Here is a 24,810-nt window from a genome sequence, read left to right on the forward strand (position 1 = left end):
TTAACATATATGTCCTTTTATCATCTGATATGTCAGTTCCAGTTCGTTACAAGTATTGTATCGTACCAATGTGTACGAACACATCAATCTCAAATCCGGAGAAAGCATTTCTAGATGTTCCAAGAAATGCAGCCGATAGAAAGAGATGGTGCATGGCTATGAAGCGAGACAAGGACAGAAATGCAACTTTCTCAGAAAAATCCTGTCGCCATGTATGTGAAGATCATTTTGATGTAAGTATTATTTCCAATCTATTTTCAAAATGTTCTACCGATATCTAAACAGACGCAGAACGTACGTATTTAACTAATAAATAAGTACGCAGAACGTATGCATTTAAATAATGAATACATACGTTCGTCTGCCATGACTGCCTTCGATGACGTTTCGTTTTTATTTTCATTTACATTAAGAAAACAAACAGTAAGGATTTTTAAACGAGAAAATTACTGTTTGATTATGCAATACTCTTTTTATAAATTTAGTTTGTGTTTTATTAATTAAATTTACAGAAAAATGAAAAGGAAATGTACATGGATTTGAAATTAATGACAAAGTTATTGAGCTTACTGTTTAAAAACATTTCAACAGCATTTATTTTAGCAAATAAATATTATCGCTTCAAAATTATCAATTATTCACTAGTTTTTATTCTCTTTGAAGCTAGAAGTGACATTTAAAGTGTTTAAGGTATAAACAAAAAATTATAAAGCAAAAACAATTAAATTCCTCCCCAAAAAAAAGTAAATATATGTACAGTGCCCCCCCCCCAAGTTCAATGGCGCAAATTCCCCCCCCCCCCAAAGAAATTTCTTTCAACCACCTTTCCCTTTTCTATTTTTTACCTCTCTTTTTTTTTCAATTTATTTTTTAAAATATTTTTTATTTAATTACTTTTTAAAAATTTATTTATTTTTAATTATTATTGTTATTCTTATTTTATTTGAAAAGTTCTGTGCTATGTGAATAACACACACACACACTAAATTAATGAAACAAAATATAAACAGAACAAACAAAAAATAAAACAATTAATTTTACTAAACAAATAATTTTACTTATTAAACATAAATTAAAATTTTTAAAGTAAATATTAAAAAATATCCCCCTCCCCAAAATTTTAACGGCGGAACTTGTGCCATAATCCCCCCCCCTCCCCCCGCTGTGGGCAACCCTGTATATATGTATGTGACAACGTTTTTGAGTTTACCCTTATGAAATATTTTAAAAGTATTTATGACAAGAAATTAATCATTTCTGCTTAAAATAAATTATTTATAAATTTTCATTTTGTTTACAGCTCGAGAGTGATGCTGAAAACTATATGAGGCATAAACTCCAAGGAGGGAGGCTGTATTTAAAAAAAGGAGTCATACCCCATATCTTTGACTGCCAACAAGAAAGAAAGGTTGCAGCTTCTACTGAGAGAGCCACAAAAAGGCAAAGAAGAAATGAAGTAATGAATCTGCTTCACATTTCTGACAATGCAAATTCATCTACTAACTCACCTTCTGTGCATCAAGACTTGGGTGTAAGCAATGAATTTTCAACTCCTACTTACTGTGATGCTGCAGTACAAGTAGACATCAGGATCAAACCATTGTATAGGTCCAAAGCCACGAACACTAGAAAAATTGAAACTGCCGATGTTGCATGCATCACCACAACTACAGCGTTGGACATTGCTTGTGATACATCTAGTCCATGCTACGAGATGGATTATTCTGGAAGTGAGAAGGATGAGATGGAAGCTGATCCAGAATATGACTTGGTTGACGACAGTGACAGTGATTTTGAACTGGAAATGGATAGCACCGAAGGCAATCAGCAAATAAGAAGATGCATGACAGATGCAGTGCTCAAGCACTCGCTTATGTGCTTGGGCATCCCTTTGCAAATTATCTTTTTGATTGAATTTTTGTCAAAAAAGGCAAAGTGCTCACCATTACACATCATCATCTGTTTGAAGAAAATGAAAATGGGTGATAGCTATGAATATCTGGCCATGTTATTTGGTATGTCGCCCAGTAATGTTGCCAGGATTTTCAAGAGAACTGTGTGTTGTCTGGCTGCAGTCTTGCAAAATTTTATCATATGGCCTGAAAGAGACGTGATCCGACGGTGCTTGCCAATAGCCTTTAGGGCTCGCTATGGAGAAACCCAAAGCATCATCGACTGTTTCGAAATAAGGATTGATAAGCCGTCAAATCCTATATATCAAAGTTTGACGTGGTCGGAGTATAAAAAATCCAATACTCTTAAGTACTTGATCTCTTGCACTCCTGATGGAACAGTTAGTTTTGTTTCTAGAGGCTATGGGGGTCGTACTTCAGATGCTTTAGTGTTTGAAGATTCCGGGTACATGGAGAATTTACTGCCTAATTTAGATGTCATGGCTGATAGGGGTTTCAAAAATGTTGCACATTTGCTGCAACAAAAAAGTTGCAGGCTTGTAAGACCCCCTAGTGTATCGAAAGATGTACCAATGACTGCAGAAGATGTAAAGGCCTCAAAGCGAATTGCTGCTCTGCGAATTCACGTAGAGAGAGTGATTGGGCGTTTAAAATTTTTTCATATGTGTTCACCTGATGCCTGCATAGACCATAACCATTTTCAGATTTTTGATCACGTTATTGTGGTTGTGTGTGGACTTATCAATCTTCAATCTAAATTAATTAAAAGTTAAATTGTGCATATTGCTTTCACCCCATATATTTTTTATATTTTTGATTTTTATAAGTATATTTTTTAATTTTCCATTTATGTAAAATGTTTTACATCCTGTGTGGAAAAGTAAGAGAGAATTATTTAGAAAAGGTTCCCTGGTAAATGTATCAATTAGATATATTTTTTAATGCTATATTTGAAAATCTTCCACACCACCAATCCAATGGTGAATGATAATTTTGAATCCTTTTTATAATGTGTTTTTAAGTTAATTTCTACGACACAGTATAACTCTCACTGAAGTGTTCTTTTTTTTCTCTGTTATTTTTGGCTTATTTCAAAAATTATTGTATTAAGGCTTTTTTTCATCTTTCATTACATGTTTCCACTTGTTTTTAACTATTGTGACCAAATTTTAGAATATTTTACTATGATTATGACCTTTTTCTTTTGAAAACTCTATATCTCGAATTTTTTTTACCGTCCCTTTGACTTTGTGATATCGAGAGTATACTGTATATGATCATCATAGTAACTAGTATGATAACTAATGGTAAATTTCAATGTTATATACTACTTGCAATGCCTAAATATAAAAATAGGCATCTAGTATTTCAGAAAGGTAACAAATAGGCAGCTAATAATTCAGAAAGTAAATTACAGTAAACTCCTGATCATCGGCGGTCGAATGATCTGCAGGACTCGTTTTTTTTTTCATTGTCGAAAAATGTTTTTTAAACTTATAGTTGCGTTATTGTTCATTTATGTCTTTTATATATTTTTTACATTCAATGTTAATAAATACAATGTAGCAATAATTTAAATGTATCTGAGTATTATTCATATTTTTTAGCTATTAGTATTGTTTTTTACCCATTATTCAGATTGTCCACGGTTGCTCTGCCACCCTATTGCATGGATAATCCGGAGTTTACTGCAGTATTTTTTTCCCTTTTTTCACTGTTTATAAAAAAATTTTTCTCAGAATTGTATTCACAGTAAAAGTTAATCTATACTGACAACAGTGAACCCGCTCCCCCCCCCCCCTTTTTTTTGTATGGCAAATGATACTTGCACTTCAAGGTTATCCACAGTAGTGTAAAAAGGCCGGTTTCCCTGCAGCCGGCGCAATGCGCAATATTGCGCCGTCCATCTCCTCCGCCTGCCGATAGCCGCCGTCCATTGCGCCTGAATCTTGAAGAAGATGACGGGGTTTTCGCCCCTCCTCGTTTTCGCTCGGCTACGTTTTCGCCCTTCCTCGTTTTCGCTCGGCTACATTTTCGCTCGAGTTTTTGCTCTTCCTCGTTTTTGCTCGCGTTTTTACCGTGAAAGGTTACAGGGATATTTTTAGACTTTGTCGTTTTTACCGTGAAAAGTTTTTGGACTTAGAATATTTTTCCGTAACCTTATACGATGGTTTTCGAGTGGCAACCTGTTTAGGGTATGACAAAACGTCACAATTGTTGTCATAAGAATGTGTGATACTTTTTGTCTTGCCATCCTCATGAAGTTGTACAGAGCTATTTCCAGTGTTTTTTTTTATTTTTTACAAACATACTGGACTTTGTCGGTTTTTTTTTTACCGTGAAAGATTTTCCCTACGTTTCTGAACTTTGTTACAAAATAAATTTATGTTTTAAGTTGACGGTCCCACCAACCAGCCCGGTGTATTAAATACACCCCATCAACTTCTTTTCATCTGCCAATGCAATTTGCATACAAATGCAGATCAATTTTGAAGATTTTTCACAAGTTAGATCAATCAGCTTTAATATTCAATATGATTTATACATTTTCATGAGTTATGTTTTAATCGCGTTATTAATCGTTTACACTGTCATTTTATTATTTTCATGCATTTATTATACTTGTAAAAATAAATCCCAACTCTGTTATATTTATCATTCTTTCGGTGATTCTTTTTTTTTTCGGACTTTGAATAATTTCGACGAATGGTTGTCAAGACAAACCAAAGTTTCGCGAATTTAATTATTTTTTGAATATTTTTCGCGAATTTGATTATTTCAATGCTTTATGAACTTGGATTATTTTTCATGAATTTGATTATTCATTTTAGAGTTCGAATATTTTTTACATTCAGGTCTTAGACTAATTCGTCGTCTTTCGTTCTTTTGATTATTTTCGAGCGTTTTCAAACTTTAAATATTTTTCACAAAACTTTTTTTTTTCATAGTACCAATCAGCTTTAATATTCAATATGATTTATACATTTTCATGAGTTATGTTTTAATCGCGTTATTAATCGTTTACACTGTCATTTTATTATTTTCATGCATTTATTATACTTGTAAAAATAAATCCCAACTCTGTTATATTTATCATTCTTTCGGTGATTCTTTTTTTTTTCGGACTTTGAATAATTTCGACGAATGGTTGTCAAGACAACCAAAGTTTCGCGAATTTAATTATTTTTATTTTACAGAGTGTCGGGAATCGAGCACCCAAACTTTGAGTTAGCAAAAACGTATGCTAACCACTATGCTATATTTCCCATTACACTTTCAGTCTTAATGTGAATCTGTACCATGACAACGAATATTACAATTAAATTAATTTTAAAACCATCAGTTAATTCACTCTTTAGTACTAATCATGGCATATCATTAACTGTATTTCAGCTCATAATTGAAACTATCATCATTATTATTATTTTTCATAATAACAAAGTTTTCACTTAAGTAAAGATTTATTTAAATACAACCCATTCGAGATTTTAGATTTGGTTCAATGCTTTGTGGACTTGAAATATATTTTAAACTTTGATTTTCTTTTTCATGCATTTCAAACTTTATCATTTTTATTTTTTCTAACTTGTTAAATTTTCTTAACTAATTTCTTTTTTTCTTTGTCAAATTGACAAATATTTTTTCTAACTTGTAAAAAATTTCGAAGAAATAATTTTCTTAACTAATTTTTTTTTTTTTTTTTGACTTTCATACAACAAAATATTTTTTCTTACTTGTTTAAATTTTCGAAGAAATAATTAACTTAAATATTCTTTCACACATTTTGAACTTTAACGTTTTTTTCCTGTCATTTAGCACTTTGATTTTTTTTTTTCACTATTTTAGCGTTTTTTCAATTATTTTCAGTCTTTAACTATTTTCTTAACTTTTTTAGTCTTTAACTAATTTCAAGCATTTCAGACTTAGATTATTTTTTCGTGATTTCGATTTTTTTTAGTATATTTTAGAGTTTGATCATTTTCTCGCTTGTTTTTACTTTATCGTTTTTTTAACAAATTTTCTCAGATTTTAAAAAATCAACTTAATTAATTTTTTTCCAGTAAGCAAATTGCGCACTCAAGTTACATTCCAACACTGCATATACGTTTCAAGAGTTTCATTGAATTTATCACATTCCATTTAATTAACTCTAATAATTACTTTTTCATTAATACTTAACTTAATCATTTTATCATATATTTATTCCAGTTACAAAATTATGCTTAAAAGTTATTTATTTTTCTTAGCACAAGGGATTTTAACATGTTCCTACTAAAATGCTTTTCACTATAGTTTGAGTTTACTAAAATAGCAACTCATTTACGATTTAGATTCATTTAATCGTCTTTGATTCTTTTTCATTGTTAATATTTTAAATTATCACATACGTTATTATTTTTATACATTTATCCATTTAATTTTCCAAAATCTACAATCAATTTACTTTTCGTATTAATTAACACTTATCACTATCAAATATTTTCATGAATTTTAAAAATTATCTTCTTAAATAATTTTTTACTGTAACCAAATTTCCCACTCAAGTTATATTTTATCACTACATATGCTTTTCATGAGTTTCACTTAATTTATCGCATTTCATTTAATTAACTCTAATAATTATTTTTTTATCATCGATATTTAAGTTAATCATATTTTCCTTTCTTTATTATTTTTTTTCATGCAAACACTCTTGATGGAATAAAACAAAATTTTCAACTTTCATGAATTAAATCCCCTCTGAATATTTTATTTTACTTTACCATACTTTACTATTTTACTTACTGCGTTTTACTATTTATCATTCATTACAGCTTTTCCAAAATATTACTTTACAACCAACCAATTTCATTAACAGAATTTTCATTACAATTTATAAATTTCACTTTCATTTAATTATTTTTACTTACGGTAAAATAAAACACATAACACAAAAATGTTAAACATCAATGAAGTACCCAAGAAATGTTAAAATTATAAGTCGAGTATCAAAACTTCATGTCAGCAAATTTTAAAAATAGACTTACCGAAAAATAACTTCTACTGAAATTCATTTCAAAACTTGGAATCAATTTACTCTTAGCATTAATAAACACTTATCATTAAGAAATTTTCATGGATTTTAAAAATCAACTTATTTAATTTTTTTCCAGTAAGCAAATTTCGCACTCAAGTTACATTTTATCACATTTTATTTAATTATTTTTTGATTAGTATTAAACTTAGTCATTTTATCGCTTAGTATTTAACTTAATCATTTTCTTGCTTGTTTTTTACTTTATAGTTTTTTTTTTCCCGTTATTTTTAAACTTAGAAATTTTTCACAATTAGTAACAGGAATCGAACACACAAATTTTTCGAAACATCATCAAGTCTACAATTTTCATCCAACTAAGTTAATTTAAAAACTTGCAATCAATTTACTCTTAGTAGTAATTAGCACTTATCATTATCAAATTTTCACGATTTTAAAAAAATCAACTTATTTAATTTTTTTCCAGTAAGCAAATTTCGCACTCAAGTTACATTTCATCACTTTATATGCTTTTCAAGAGTTTCATTTAATTTATCACATTTTATTTAATCAACTCTATTAATTATTTTTTGATTAGTATTTAACTTAGTCATTTTATCGCATAGTGGTTTACTTTATTATTATTTTTTTTTTCATACAAGCACTCTTGTTAGAATAAAACAAAATTTTCAACCTTCATGAATTAGAATCACTTTGACTATTTCATTTTCCCAATAATATTTTACTTTAACAACTAATTTCTTTAACAAAATCGATATCATTTATTTTAGTCTTTATCCTTTTCGAACGATATATTCAAATGGACAGCTATACGTTAGATTAAGAAACTTAATCTAAAATTTGACAAATTAAGTTAAAGCTAAATACTGACTAAAATTAAGTACAAAAGACTAACCTTTTTAGGGTGAAATCTCTCAAGTACCAGCTATCGCGAAGTTATTTAAAAACAGTGAATGAAATTGTAATAAGTGGATTGTTAATTATAACTCAATCTCACAAATTACAACTACACGCATGTTTTATTTGAAATCGCTGCATACGGCTGTTTGCCCATCGTCGATTTGCAGAAGGCATGCCGTAAAATCGCAAATCAACTCGGCTGTTGAAAAAAACTACCGTAATCCTACAGCGCTTCGGATGGTCCACACACAACGGTGCGAATTGAGGAAATGACTTTATCAATATTTCTATCTACCCTTTACCGATAACAGATAACAAACCCCACGTGCGAGTATGATTCACCCCTTAGCAAGTACGTCTTGTAAGTGATGTCACTGTTTCTGACCAATTAAAATTAGTTCACGTTTCTCAAATATCAAGCACATAGATCGACAATAGTCTGATGTCAGGTTTTCCAAACAAAATTTTAGATTTTAATTCGTAGTTTCGAATTAATTTCTTTTTCATTTCAAACTTATTAAAAAAAATTTCCAGCTTGTAAGAATATTTCTTTCAAAAACAGATTTTTGATTCAAAACAGTATTTTTTCAAACTTGTAATATTTTTCTACTTAGAAAATGAAATCAAAAATTTTTGTTTTCTTTAATCATATAAAATGTTTTTAAGAAATAATTTCTCAAACTTGTAATATTTTTCCACTAATTAAAAAAAAATCAATTTTTTTCAATCATATAAAAATAAATTTTTAATCTTACAACAATAAATTTTTCCGCAAAAATATTTTTTTCAAATCAAAATAATAATAATATTTTTGTAACATATTATTTTTTTTCTTTTCAATCTTTTTTTTTTCGCAAAACTATTTTCTTTTTTTTTTTTTTTCAAAAATTTTCAAACTTACAAAATAAAATTTTTTCAACTGAATCTTTAAACGAAATGCTTTAATTAAATTTAAAACTCAATATCACTTTACTCTTAGTATTAATAACCAATAGCACTTAACCATTTACTCTTTGCACTCTAAGTATTAATTAACACACATGCATTAGAAATAATAATAATAATGTTTAAGATACTTACAAATCATCTACTCAAGCTTTCAAATATCCATCTAGCATGTTATTGTTCATTCGTGTGAGGGAACTTGTAATAAAACTTTACACATCAACCGAAATTATAAGCGAAAATATCACATTTTTAGCACTTAATATAATCCTACAATTAACAAATTGGTTTTAACTTTGAATTTAAGAAAAATAAAAACTATTACACACTTAGCCACATATCTATCGATGTATATTATTTCATGACAAATCACAAATAGGTGAGGATCTTTTATCGATCATGTGACCAACTAAGTTAAGAAAGAGCGTTCTTATCTCATATGAGAATTTATAAGTCTTTAATATTTCTCTTTAATGTAAGTGTATTGATACGTACGAGTTTGTGTATGTGAATATAACTGTGTATTGTTTTCAAACCATTGACATGTTTAAGCTTTACGGTTCTAATTTTGACTTTCCACTTAGCATTAGTCGAAGTCCTTCGCATGTATTAAACTATAGAAATATTACAAAAATTATATTTTCACTCAGTCTTAATTACAAAACCATACAATAAGATGAAGACAACACCGATAGTATAAAGATTACTTACAATAAAGTGCATATAAAAAATATATGTAAGAGTGATTTCAAAGTATAATCCATCAACCATATTCAACAACTCAATCAAAACGCAAGTCTCTTTTAAAATGATAAACACAATTTATTCACACACACAGTAAAAGACAATTAAAAAATATATGTAAGAGTGATTTCAAAGTATAATCCATCAACCATATTCAACAACTCAATCAAAACACAAGTCTCTTTTAAAATGATAAACACAATTTATTCACACACACAGTAAAAGACAATTAAAAAAACTTTCATCTTTAAGTAAAACTCTTCAAAACTTTCAAGCGTATTTTTAACATCGATTGCATCAAATAAATCAGACACATGACATTTTAAACATGGACTATCAACATTCAAAGTAACGAAGTCACGAGTCAAGTTTTCCCAATTAACATTAAAAAGAGCCTGTTCGAAAAAAGTGTCGAACTTTCGACCCCTTGTTAATGATTCACATTCATGCACTCTCTCTCATGTAAAAAATGAATCCATTTTTACAATCCACACATTCTTTTTTAGAAAGGTAGTTTATGTTGCATATGAGCTCATCAAATAGTCACTTACGTAGAGAATCAGCCAGTTTACGAACTTCTTGTGATGTATATGTGCTGATTTTATCACATCGACAATCACAGGGATATTTTTTCTCAATTTCCGAAAGGATGTACTCTTTTAGAGTATAAGTCATAAGTTTGTCTTTGACACTACGTGAGATACAAGGGGACGCGTAGCACAATTTGTCAATCTGGCTTTCCAAAAGTAGAATTCTATCAGGCATCAACTGGAACACTTCTCGTTTCAGTTTGAACAATCTTTGCACACTAACACAGATGTTACCATTCGCACTCGACTCTCCTTTTTTTTATAACAAAAGCGAAATCACGGTCTTCGATTAATTTTTGATTTATATTTTTACGTAGGCTTGAAATAAGTGATCTCCACACATCTGGTTCTAAGGAAATACCATCCTTAGTTGGTCGAAGAATACCATCTTTCCCACACGTATATCTTCTAATATGCACGCACGTACGTTTCCGAAAAGTATTCACCTAAAGTGAAAATACAATCACCCAAGTGTATCATATCATCAGGCTGTGGAGAAGCCTCAGTGTTCATTTTCATGTTCGTTGCATCCCATCTGTTCATCTTCAGGCTTCAAAGTTTCAGAATGATTTTCACCAGCCTTAGTCATTCTTAACTCTCATAGGATTAAGAGTCACAATACTAAAACAACTTCCTGCGAACTTAAAAAATAAATCAAAAATTAATCGAAGACCGTGATTTCGCTTTTGTTATAAAAAAAAGGAGAGTCGAGTGCGAATGGTAACATCTGTGTTAGTGTGCAAAGATTGTTCAAACTGAAACGAGAAGTGTTCCAGTTGATGCCTGATAGAATTCTACTTTTGGAAAGCCAGATTGACAAATTGTGCTACGCGTCCCCTTGTATCTCACGTAGTGTCAAAGACAAACTTATGACTTATACTCTAAAAGAGTACATCCTTTCGGAAATTGAGAAAAAATATCCCTGTGATTGTCGATGTGATAAAATCAGCACATATACATCACAAGAAGTTCGTAAACTGGCTGATTCTCTACGTAAGTGACTATTTGATGAGCTCATATGCAACATAAACTACCTTTCTAAAAAAGAATGTGTGGATTGTAAAAATGGATTCATTTTTTACATGAGAGAGAGTGCATGAATGTGAATCATTAACAAGGGGTCGAAAGTTCGACACTTTTTTCGAACAGGCTCTTTTTAATGTTAATTGGGAAAACTTGACTCGTGACTTCGTTACTTTGAATGTTGATAGTCCATGTTTAAAATGTCATGTGTCTGATTTATTTGATGCAATCGATGTTAAAAATACGCTTGAAAGTTTTGAAGAGTTTTACTTAAAGATGAAAGTTTTTTTAATTGTCTTTTACTGTGTGTGTGAATAAATTGTGTTTATCATTTTAAAAGAGACTTGTGTTTTGATTGGGTTGTTGAATATGGTTGATGGAGTATACTTTGAAATCACTCTTACATATATTTTTTAATTGTTTTTTACTGTGTGTGTGAATAAATTGTGTTTATCATTTTAAAAGAGACTTGTGTTTTGATTGAGTTGTTGAATATGGTTGATGGATTATACTTTGAAATCACTCTTACATATATTTTTTATATGCACTTTATTGTAAGTAATCTTTATACTATCGGTGTTGTCTTCATCTTATTGTATGGTTTTGTAATTAAGACTGAGTGAAAATATAATTTTTGTAATATTTCTATAGTTTAATACATGCGAAGGACTTCGACTAATGCTAAGTGGAAAGTCAAAATTAGAACCGTAAAGCTTAAACATGTCAATGGTTTGAAAACAATACACAGTTATATTCACATACACAAACTCGTACGTATCAATACACTTACATTAAAGAGAAATATTAAAGACTTATAAATTCTCATATGAGATAAGAACGCTCTTTCTTAACTTAGTTGGTCACATGATCGATAAAAGATCCTCACCTATTTGTGATTTGTCATGAAATAATATACATCGATAGATATGTGACTAAGTGTGTAATAGTTTTTATTTTTCTTAAATTCAAAGTTAAAACCAATTTGTTAATTGTAGGATTATATTAAGTGCTAAAAATGTGATATTTTCGCTTATAATTTCGGTTGATGTGTAAAGTTTTATTACAAGTTCCCTCACACGAATGAACAATAACATGCTAGATGGATATTTGAAAGCTTGAGTGAATGATTTGTAAGTATCTTAAACATTATTATTATTATTTCTAATGCATGTGTGTTAATTAATACTTAGAGTGCAAAGAGTAAATGGTTAAGTGCTATTGGTTATTAATACTAAGAGTAAAGTGATATTGAGTTTTAAATTTAATTAAAGCATTTCGTTTAAAGATTCAGTTGAAAAAATTTTATTTTGTAAGTTTGAAAATTTTTGAAAAAAAAAAAAAAGAAAATAGTTTTGCGAAAAAAAAAAAGATTGAAAAGAAAAAAAAATAATATGTTACAAAAATATTATTATTATTTTGATTTGAAAAAAATATTTTTGCGGAAAAATTTATTGTTGTAAGATTAAAAATTTATTTTTATATGATTGAAAAAAAATTGATTTTTTTTAATTAGTGGAAAAATATTACAAGTTTGAGAAATTATTTCTTAAAAACATTTTATATGATTAAAGAAAACAAAAATTTTTGATTTCATTTTCTAAGTAGAAAAATATTACAAGTTTGAAAAAATACTGTTTTGAATCAAAAATCTGTTTTTGAAAGAAATATTCTTACAAGCTGGAAATTTTTTTTTATAAGTTTGAAATGAAAAAGAAATTAATTCGAAACTACGAATTAAAATCTAAAATTTTGTTTGGAAAACCTGACATCAGACTATTGTCGATCTATGTGCTTGATATTTGAGAAACGTGAACTAATTTTAATTGGTCAGAAACAGTGACATCACTTACAAGACGTACTTGCTAAGGGGTGAATCATACTCGCACGTGGGGTTTGTTATCTGTTATCGGTAAAGGGTAGATAGAAATATTGATAAAGTCATTTCCTCAATTCGCACCGTTGTGTGTGGACCATCCGAAGTGCTGTAGGATTAGGGTAGTTTTTTTCAACAGCCGAGTTGATTTGCGATTTTACGGCATGCCTTCTGCAAATCGACGATGGGCAAACAGCCGTATGCAGCGATTTCAAATAAAACATGCGTGTAGTTGTAATTTGTGAGATTGAGTTATAATTAACAATCACCTTATTACAATTTCATTCACTGTTTTTAAATAACTTCGCGATAGCTGGTACTTGAGAGATTTCACCCCAAAAAGGTTAGTCTTTTGTACTTAATTTTAGTCAGTATTTAGCTTTAACTTAATTTGTCAAATTTTAGATTAAGTTTCTTAATCTAACGTATAGCTGTCCATTTGAATGTATCGTTCGAAAAGGATAAAGACTAAAATAAATGATATCGATTTTGTTAAAGAAATTAGTTGTTAAAGTAAAATATTATTGGGAAAATGAAATAGTCAAAGTGATTCTAATTCATGAAGGTTGAAAATTTTGTTTTATTCTAACAAGAGTGCTTGTATGAAAAAAAAAAATAATAATAAAGTAAACCACTATGCGATAAAATGACTAAGTTAAATACTAATCAAAAAATAATTAATAGAGTTGATTAAATAAAATGTGATAAATTAAATGAAACTCTTGAAAAGCATATAAAGTGATGAAATGTAACTTGAGTGCGAAATTTGCTTACTGGAAAAAAATTAAATAAGTTGATTTTTTTAAAATCGTGAAAATTTGATAATGATAAGTGTTAATTACTACTAAGAGTAAATTGATTGCAAGTTTTTAAATTAACTTAGTTGGATGAAAATTGTAGACTTGATAATGTTTCGAAAAATTTGTGTGTTCGATTCCTGTTACTAATTGTGAAAAATTTCTAAGTTTAAAAATAACGGGAAAAAAAACGATAAAGTAAAAAACAAGCAAGAAAATGATTAAGTTAAATACTAAGCGATAAAATGACTAAGTTTAATACTAATCAAAAAATAATTAAATAAAATGTGATAAAATGTAACTTGAGTGCGAAATTTGCTTACTGGAAAAAGATTAAATAAGTTGATTTTTAAAATCCATGAAAATTTCTTAATGATAAGTGTTTATTAATGCTAAGAGTAAATTGATTCCAAGTTTTGAAATGAATTTCAGTAGAAGTTATTTTTCGGTAAGTCTATTTTTAAAATTTGCTGACATGAAGTTTTGATACTCGACTTATAATTTTAACATTTCTTGGGTACTTCATTGATGTTTAACATTTTTGTGTTATGTGTTTTATTTTACCGTAGGTAAAAATAATTAAATAAAAGTGAAATTTATAAATTGTAATGAAAATTCTGTTAATGAAATTGGTTGGTTGTAAAGTAATATTTTGGAAAAGCTGTAATGAATGATAAATAGTAAAACGCAGTAAGTAAAATAGTAAAGTATGGTAAAGTAAAATAAAATATTCAGAGGGGATTTAATTCATGAAAGTTGAAAATTTTGTTTTATTCCATCAAGAGTGTTTGCATGAAAAAAAAAATAAAGAAAGGAAAATATGATTAACTTAAATATCGATGATAAAAAAATAATTATTAGAGTTAATTAAATGAAATGCGATAAATTAAGTGAAACTCATGAAAAGCATATGTAGTGATAAAATATAACTTGAGTGGGAAATTTGGTTACAGTAAAAAATTATTTAAGAAGATAATTTTTAAAATTCATGAAAATATTTGATAGTGATAAGTGTTAATTAATACGAAAAGTAAATTGATTGTAGATTTTGGAAAATTAAATGGATAAATGTATAAAAATAATAACGTATGTGATAATTTAAAATATTAACAATGAAAAAGAATCAAAGACGATTAAATGAATCTAAATCGTAAATGAGTTGCTATTTTAGTAAACTCAAACTAGAGTGAAAAGCATTTTAGTAGGAACATGTTAAAATCTCTTGTGCTAAGAAAAATAAATAACTTTTAAGCATAATTTTGTAACTGGAATAAATGTATGATAAAATGATTAAGTTAAGTATTAATGAAAAAGTAATTATTAGAGTTAATTAAATGGAATGTGATAAATTTAATGAAACTCTTGAAACGTATATGCAGTGTTGGAATTTAACTTGAGTGCGCAATTTGCTTACTGGAAAAAATTAATTAAGTTTATTTTTTAAAATCTGAGAAAATTTGTTAATGATAAGTGTTAATTACTACTACGAGTAAATTGATTGCAAGTTTGACATGATTGCAAAAATTGAAGACATGATAACGTTTTGAAAAATTTGAAGGTTCGATTCCTGTCACTACTTGTGAAAAATTTCTAAGTTTAAAAATATCGGAAAAAAACGATAAAGTAAAAACAAGCGAGAAAATGATCAAACTCTAAAATATACTAAAAAAAATCGAAATCACGAAAAAATAATCTAAGTCTGAAATGCTTGAAATTAGTTAAAGACTAAAAAGTTAAGAAAATAGTTAAAGACTGAAAATAATTGAAAAACGCTAAAATAGTGAAAAAAAAAATCAAAGTGCTAAATGACAGGAAAAAACGTTAAAGTTCAAAATGTGTGAAAGAATATTTAAGTTAATTATTTCTTCGAAAATTTAACAAGTAAGAAAAAATATTTTGTTGTATGAAAGTCAAAAAAAAATTAGTTAAGAAAATTATTTCTTCGAAATTTTTACAAGTTAGAAAAAATATTTGTCAATTTGACAAAGAAAAAAGAAATTAGTTAAGAAAATTTAACAAATTAGAAAAAATAAAAATGATAAAGTTTGAAATGCATGAAAAAGAAAATCAAAGTTTAAAATATATTTCAAGTCCACAAAGCATTGAACCAAATCTAAAATCTCGAATGGGTTGTATTTAAATAAATCTCTACTTAAGTGAAAACTTTGTTATTATGAAAAATAATAATAATGATGATAGTTTCAATTATGAGCTGAAATACAGTTAATGATATGCCATGATTAGTACTAAAGAGTGAATTAACTGATGGTTTTAAAATTAATTTAATTGTAATATTCGTTGTCATGGTACAGATTCACATTAAGACTGAAAGTGTAATGGGAAATATAGCATAGTGGTTAGCATACGTTTTTGCTAACTCAAAGTTTGGGTGTTCGATTCCCGACACTCTGTAAAATAAAAATAATTAAATTCGCGAAACTTTGGTTGTCTTGACAACCATTCGTCGAAATTATTCAAAGTCCGAAAAAAAAAAGAATCACCGAAAGAATGATAAATATAACAGAGTTGGGATTTATTTTTACAAGTATAATAAATGCATGAAAATAATAAAATGACAGTGTAAACGATTAATAACGCGATTAAAACATAACTCATGAAAATGTATAAATCATATTGAATATTAAAGCTGATTGATCTAACTTGTGAAAAATCTTCAAAATTGATCTGCATTTGTATGCAAATTGCATTGGCAGATGAAAAGAAGTTGATGGGGTGTATTTAATACACCGGGCTGGTTGGTGGGACCGTCAACTTAAAACATAAATTTATTTTGTAACAAAGTTCAGAAACGTAGGGAAAATCTTTCACGGTAAAAAAAAAAAACGACAAAGTCCAGTATGTTTGTAAAAAAAAAAAAAAAAAAACACTGGAAATAGCTCTGTACAACTTCATGAGGATGGCATGACAAAAAGTATCACACATTCTTATGACAACAATTGTGACGTTTTGTCATACCCTAAACAGGTTGCCACTCGAAAACCATCGTATAAGGTTACGGAAAAATATTCTAAGTCCAAAAACTTTTCACGGTAAAAACGACAAAGTCTAAAAATATCCCTGTAACCTTTCACGGTAAAAACGCGAGCAAAAACGAGGAAGAGCAAAAACTCGAGCGAAAATGTAGCCGAGCGAAAACGAGGAAGGGCGAAAATGTAGCCGAGCGAAAACGAGGAAGGGCGAAATCTCGGCGGCCCCGGTGGTCTGAGTCGGAGGAGGCGCAGCCCAAGGTCATCCCCCAAGGTCGGAGGGGGAGTGGGAGGCGGCTATCATCAGGCGGAGGAGATGGACGGCGCAATATTGCGCATTGCGCCGGCTGCAGGGAAACCGGCCTTTTTACACTACTTCCAGAGCAACGGCTGAAACGAGACTCACTGACCACGCCGCGCCGTGGCTATTTATAAATCCTCGAAAAGTTTCCACAATAATCCATTCAGAAATTTCTACAACATTCTAACAATTTCTCACATTTTTTTATGCCATTCACAAATCTTATCATTCAGAAATGGTGATGGGGTGTGGTGGGTGGGGGACCATATACTTCATTTGAATGTAAGGGGGCAAGATATGGTACTAGTAGCCCTGGTAGGTGCTGCTGTATAGCATGATTTAGAAAAAAAAAATTTCAATGAAAGCCTACCTGGGATCTGAGCTTTAAACGCGTTTTACTCAAAATCTGCAAATGTCCATTTGCATCCCTTTGCTTCAAATCATGATGAGGGGGGAGGGCAGGCCCTTTATCTTGAATTTTTTAAGGGCTGTTTTGTTCATATGTACATCATACAAAGAAGGAAAAAAAATTGGTTGTACATTACAATAATTTGTCCACAATGTTTCCTTGGGAATGGAAAGAGCATAATCTTCAGAACTGAATTTTTGAAGCACGTTTTGGATTTCCCATAGGGAAGTGTTGGAATTTTGCGTTTTTTCAGTGCTTTTTTTTTAGCGGAAAGTAAATAAGTAAGCTTACACATAATGAGGCTCAATACAATAGATGACACAAATGCATAAAGAAAAATATTTCTACTATTATATATGCGAAAGTGTTTGAGGATGGATGTTTGTTACTCTTTCACGCAAAAACTTCTGCATGGATTTTAATGAAACTTTACAATAATAGTTTATTCATCAGAGTAACACATAGAGTAGCTTTTGTCCCGTTACGGGGGATTCTATTTCCATAGAAAGCTCTGATTTTTCTGATGAAGATGGCATCTGTTAGAAATTTCTAAGTAGAATAAGAAACGAGTTATATAAATATTTTATTTCCATGTTCGAAGGCTTTCCTCATCTCAATACAATATCTAGTGTATCATCTCAACTCCTTGTCTATAGCAACAATGGGATCGTTTGAAAAATTTTAAAAGTATTTTTCTCTGAAAGAGAATTCTTCTTAAAAACATAGGATCTGATCATTTTTTAAATAGTTTGTTTAAGTTCAATAATTAAAAAAAATACTTAAATCGGAGCGCTTTCATTGTTTACGGCTTCTACCGATGACATCACAAATGATGAAATGCCATTCAATGTTGCCATTCACAGTGCAAAATATTTAATTCGCATCTTTGCTCATTTATATTGGCAACGATAGGGTTGATAGCAATCGTAGAGCGCAATATTTAATTCGCTTCTTCATTATCGTAACGTGGAAACGTGGTAGAAAGTGCATCATTTGTGACGTCATCAAGACCACGCCTTGTTCGAAAAATCGGACATTTAAAAAAATTAATTAAAAAAAAAAATTTGTTGGGAAAATGATAGTATTTTCTGGGTCCATGTTATTATTATTTTTTTTGCTCATTCTATCCATTTAAATGACTAAAAGCAGTACTTTTGACTGAAGGAAACCACCTGTTGTATTGTTGACTATTTTTGTTTTTTGTCTGACTGTTCAAGGCTTTTCTCAAGTTAAATTTTAAAGTAACATTTTAGCACAAGTTTGGAAAATAATAAATGGAATTGGCTGATTATTTTTCTTTTCAATGCTACTTTGATGCAATTAATTGAATTATTTCCTTACTAGCAAAAATACCCGGCGTTGCCTGGGTCAGTAATAATTATGAGGAAAAATCGTTACTTGCTTTTGTTTTCTGTTTTAAGTGAAAGAATTTAAAACACATCTTTTTGACGTGATTAAAAATCGAGTTTCTTCCTTACCCTTAAAACTAAAATAGCAATAAGTATAAAAAACAAAGTAGTATTTATTTAGAATCGAAAGCACTATATTTAAGCATATACAAATTTCCAAAACATGAAATTAATCTTCTCGTGTTTAAAAGGATTAATCTCTTGATACTTGCCTTCTTTGTATGGCTATTGAAGTACGAAGTTTTAAAAAAAATATAGCCGCGCTCGTAATTCCCTTATACTTGCTTTAGTTATTTTGTGAAATTTCAATCATTGTGGGCTCTTGGTGCGATTTTACCGAATTTGCTTGAATCGTTTTGGGATACCTTCGATGACGCTCCCCCCTTTTTTCCTTACTTTGTAAAACGGTATGATATTAATATTCGCTGAGATATTATCCCCAGGTGCTGAGATAATTTTGGTCGCCATAAAATGGCGCTAAAGAGTTTCATCCGAAATGTTTCCAAAATAAGTAGTAAAATTTGGCGATTGTTTGACATTGTGCAAAAAGGAAAATCAATATAAGTTTTTGTGCTGTTTATGGATTTGCCTAATTTAGTTGCTGGATTATTTAACACAGTAAAAAAAGTTTTTTAAAGATTCTTTGATTGGCGATATTTTGTTTACATGGTGAAAGCTGAGAAACATTATGACGTAGTCTTTGGCTTCAAAAACAGCGTCGTTGAAAAAAAACTGCCAAATGCATCAGCTACGGAAATCTTTCTGCAAAAATTTTGGCGATCTGCTGATTGATAAGATTATGAGTAAGTGTTCAATCAGCATAAATAATATTGAAAACCATTAATTACATTAAAGTTCCGTTTAAATGGAAAATGATCAGCCACACACAAATTATGTATTATTTGCCAATCTTGTGCAAAAATCATACTTCAAGATTTGACTTGAGAAAAGCCTTGAACAGTCATCAAAAACAAAGATAGCCAACAATTCGCAACTCCAACGAACTATAGGGGGCACTGCAGTCACTGTCTAATGGCGGAATTGAAAACTAAAACAAACGCATGTGGTAACGAAGAAAATGCTAAAAGTGTTGTGATTTTTGTTCGTATGTATGATTTTTTCGCTTTATTCATTTGAAAAGATTTTTCAAAGTCTTTTGGTTATTCTGACCCATATAGAAAGAGATTAGAAACCAAAAAGTATTACGAAAGTAAACAATTAATGCAGAACACACAGTAAGTTGTTCTGAAGCAGCCATTTTCACGATGTTGAATTTGGAATACATAAATTTTTGGTTCGCTTCGAACGGCATTTTCATTTTGTACCGTTTTTTCTATACATTAGTACATATTAAGTTCAGTTTCGTGACATTTCCAGCATTTGTTGACATTTTTGTCACATAGTGCACATACGTGGCATACTGTCAAGAGTAACGTTTAACACTAGATAATTTATTTCTATGACTATATGATTGGATATCCAAAGAAATCATGCATTTAATTCATTCGTCATGGAAATGATTTACCTGATATGCGAAATCTTGTCAAGATACATTATTCTTTCACATAATTTTAAAACCATAAGCCTATAAACAGATTTTTGGCGAACTTTTATTTTTTATTGTTCAAATTCTTAACGTTCTTTCTGGATTTTTCAATCTGTTCTGCGATAAATATTTTCAAGAAAATTTATTTGCATACTGTCTATTTCAGTAGGATACTGTAGTAACAAAGGTTATTTAAATCATTTATGTGGAATTAGGTTAAGGAAAAGTGTCCAGTCAATGTTGTTAAGTTCGTTTTTTTTTTTCCATCGAATTGAAAAACTGATTCAAATTCACTCAGAACAAAATAAATAAAATGTGTACTCACAGTTTATATATGGTGGTAGTTTTCTTATCAGTTGATTGACCATTATTTCTTTTTGCTTATCGAATTCTGTAATCTTACTATCATTTTATTCCACTCATGATAAAAATTAAAAATGGTTTAACTAAAAATGCGAAAACTCGCCAAGGCTACTTTGCTTGCACAATACTAAAACTACTATAACCCTAAACAAATTTGGCGAAACCTTTCAGCTGAGAATAAAAGGAATAAAGTAAATTCTTTCTCGGTTAAACATTTTTCATTTTGTTCTACGATAATAAATTCAAGAAAATATTTTGCATACTGTCCATTCCAACTAAATGCTGCTGTAAAATATGATTAGTTAAATTAATTTAAGATTAAAAAAAACTCATATTCTTACAAATTCATACAAAACAATAAAAAATTTTACCTGGTATTACGTTATCCAATTTTGTTAATCCAGACTTTTCTTGTTTACACTTCCACCATTTAATACTTTTTTGAAAGAAATAAGAAAAACTAACATTATTTTGAGAAGCTCGAGAATACTACTAAGGGACGAATTAATTTCTGTAGCTGAAAGCAAACTAAGACTCATCGATTGCGTTAATAAATACTCAGAACAAACTGCCTGTGTTTACGTCAACAGACACACGTGATGCGCAACGTGGCAATGTTTTAGGTGCAGACGCAGTTTTATAAATCACCGCAAGGTAGCGTATTCGAGCGCTGGAGTTCCGAATACAACAATTGCCGCTATCGACAGGGAGTTGAGATGATACACTAAATCCTGTATTGAGTTGAGGAAAGCCTTCGAACATAGAACTAAAAAGCTCATAACTCGTTTTTTATTATACTTAGAAATTTCGAATAGGTGCCATCTTCAGCAGAAAAATCAGAGCTTTCGATGGACATATAATGTAAATATGTGCAAGTATTTTTTCATCCCTATATTAGAGAATTTATACGAAAATTGTATTTTATTGCCCCCACTAAGTGGGTTTTGTCCACATAACGGGACGAAAACTATCCTATGTGTTATTCTGATGCATAAGCTATATTATTGTAAAGTTTCATAAAAATCCGTTCAGTAGTTTTTGCGTGAAAGAGTAACAAACATCCATACATCCATATATCCATACATCCATATATCCATACATCCATACAGACAAACTTTCGCATATATAATAGTAGTAAGATTTGTGCTGACTGGACATTTACTCATTATCCAATCGCCAAACCTCTTTTGCGGAACTATTTCAATAGCTAAAGCATTTGGTAATTTTTCCAACTATTGCTGAATTTGAAGCTAAAAACTAACGCAATACTGTTTCTCGGTTTTCACCATGTAACCAAAATATCGCCATTAAAAAATGTTTAAATATTTTGTTAACAGCTGAAATAATCCCGCAACTAAATTAAGCAAATCCATAAACAGCACAAAAATTTCCATCAATTTGTCTTTGCGCACTATTTTAAAGAATCGCCAAATTTTACTACTTATATTGGAAACATTTCGGATGAAAATATGTAGCATCATTTTATATTCACCATACTTTAGTATCTCAGTATTTGGCGACAATATCTCTTAGATGAAAATTAGTAACAGACAGTTTTACAAAGTAGGGAGGGGGAGCCTTATCCAAGGTATCCCAAAACGATTACCGCAAATATTTTAACATTTTAAATCGCAGTAAGAACCCACAATAAATAAAATTTCCCAAAATAACTAAAGCAAGTATAGGGGGATTACAGGCGGCTACATTTTTTTTATACAGTTTATACTTCAATAGCCATATAGAGAAGGTTTTAGACTTGTTCGAAAAAAAAAAGTTAACTGATAAATCTTTTTAAACAAGTGAAATTTAATTTCATATTTTGGAAATTCTTCTAATTTGTATATGCTTAAATGTCATTTTTTCGTTTCTAAAAGAACACTATTTCGTTCTTTATACTTATTGCTATTTTACTTTTATGGGTAAGGAAGAAGCTCGATTTTTAATTACGTCAAAGCGGTGTGTTTTGAGTTCATTCAGTTAAAGCAAAAAACGAATAAAAGTAGCGATTGTTTCGAATAGTTATTACAAACCCAGACAACGCCGGGCATTTTTGCTAGTAAATAAATAAATAAAGAAATATTTTAGATGCTGCCCCGACAGCCTTTCCCGGCAGCTTTAATATCTGTTTGCTCACGATTTGCGCAAAATTTATGCCACAAATATTTCGTCTTCAAACAGGGTATAAATAGTGCCTCAAGTATTTTTCTCACAGGAGGCAAATTGAAATATAACCCCTTTCGGTTTTGTTCTCGGAAGTGAAGATTCTGCAGGAAATTACGATTCACCAATTCAGTAAAAATCCGTCGTTCGATAAGTTCTGAACTCTTTTATGTTTTCCATAGTGCCTCGCAGCAGAGGCGGCGATTATGACTGAAAGCGGGGGAGGCAAGAAAAAAAAATTAATTTGAATTTGGGCATTTTGAATTCAAATTATGTTTTTCGCAATCACGAGTGTGAGTATGTAGGCGTGTGTGTTGTGTGTGGGGGTATGTGTTTGTGTGTAGGGGTATGTGTATGTGTGTGTAGGCATGTGTGTTTGTGTCTGTGTGCTGGCATAAGTGTGTGGGTAGTTGTGTGTATGAATGTGTGTGTGGGGGGGGGGTATGTGTATGTAGGCATATGTGTTTGTGTCTGTGTGCAGGCATGAATGTGTGGATAGTTGTGTGTATGTGTGGGTGTCTGTATGTATGCGTGTGTGTATGTGTATGTGTGTGTAGGTGTATGTGTGTGTATGTGTTTGTGTGTGTGTAGTTGTGTATGTATGTGTATTTGTATGTGTGTGTATGTGTTTGTGTGTGTGTGTAGTTGTGTATGTATGTGCGTGTGTGTAGGACATGGATGCAAACTGGAGACAGCTTTCGCTGTAGGAGCAGCATCGTGAGGAGCCCGTCGACGGTGATGGTGCGGAGGGGGGCGGTGGGAAAATAAAATGATAGCACGCCAAAAAGTCAAATGAGAACAATAAGCAATCGTGATTTTTTAATAAAAAGAAAAGAAAAAAGAAGAAGAAACGACAGTTAAAAGCCATAGGATTTTTAGCGGCAGCAAAAAAATGAATTTAAAAAATAGAGAAAAAAAAAGTATAAAATTTTGCTAAGGCTGGTTTTGAGAGCATATAAGTGGTAATTGATGTAAATCTAACAGCTTAACTCACGTTTATATTTAGATTTTGATGAATTATGTACACAATAACTTTCCCGAAGAAACGTTTAGGCTGGTAGGCTGGACGTAATTAGACTTACATTATTTACATTTACACCAAAATGTATTGAGATGTCACAAACACTCGGTAGTCCTTTCGTTAAGAAAGTTAGGCTTGTTTAAGTAAAACAATTACTAATATCTAACAATGGTTTACTAATATCTAAACAATGAATGCAGAAACTAAAAGTTACTGCTTGTGCTAAATAATGTTTTGTAAACAGATATACAAAGTAAAACAAATAATTATGATCTGAAAATTTTGACATTTCTGGTTGTCTAATTATTTTTAGTTTTGGTCCCTAAATTGAAATAAAAAAATGAACCATAAAAAAGGGGGGGGATTTGCCCCCTCCCCTTGTCCCCCCCCCCGAATCACCGCCACTGCCTCGCAGAAAAAAATACTCCGAAGTAACAAAGTACGTGTTTGCAAGATCATTAGAAACTTGTATTTTGGAAACTTAGTCAATTACAGATTTTTCTTCACTTTTATTTGTTGACTATTCAGGGGGTTCCCTAACTTTTTCGATTCGAAGCATCCTTGGAAGAGTTAGAATTTCCTCGCGACACCCTATAGACCATCTTTTTTAATGTATGTATTGATACCTTCGCGGTTCCCTTCGTCTCTCTCTGCCTCACCATTTTTTAGGAACCCATGGCCTATAAGATTAAATCTTTGAACATGTAATAATCATTTCTGCCGATTTGCAAAAATGTTCAAAATTATACGCTGATAATTTTATGAGATATTAAATATTTTTCAGCAAAATATCC

This window comes from Uloborus diversus, chromosome 3 (assembly GCF_026930045.1).
Source record: "Uloborus diversus isolate 005 chromosome 3, Udiv.v.3.1, whole genome shotgun sequence".
In the NCBI taxonomy this organism is placed as follows: domain Eukaryota; kingdom Metazoa; phylum Arthropoda; class Arachnida; order Araneae; family Uloboridae; genus Uloborus; species Uloborus diversus.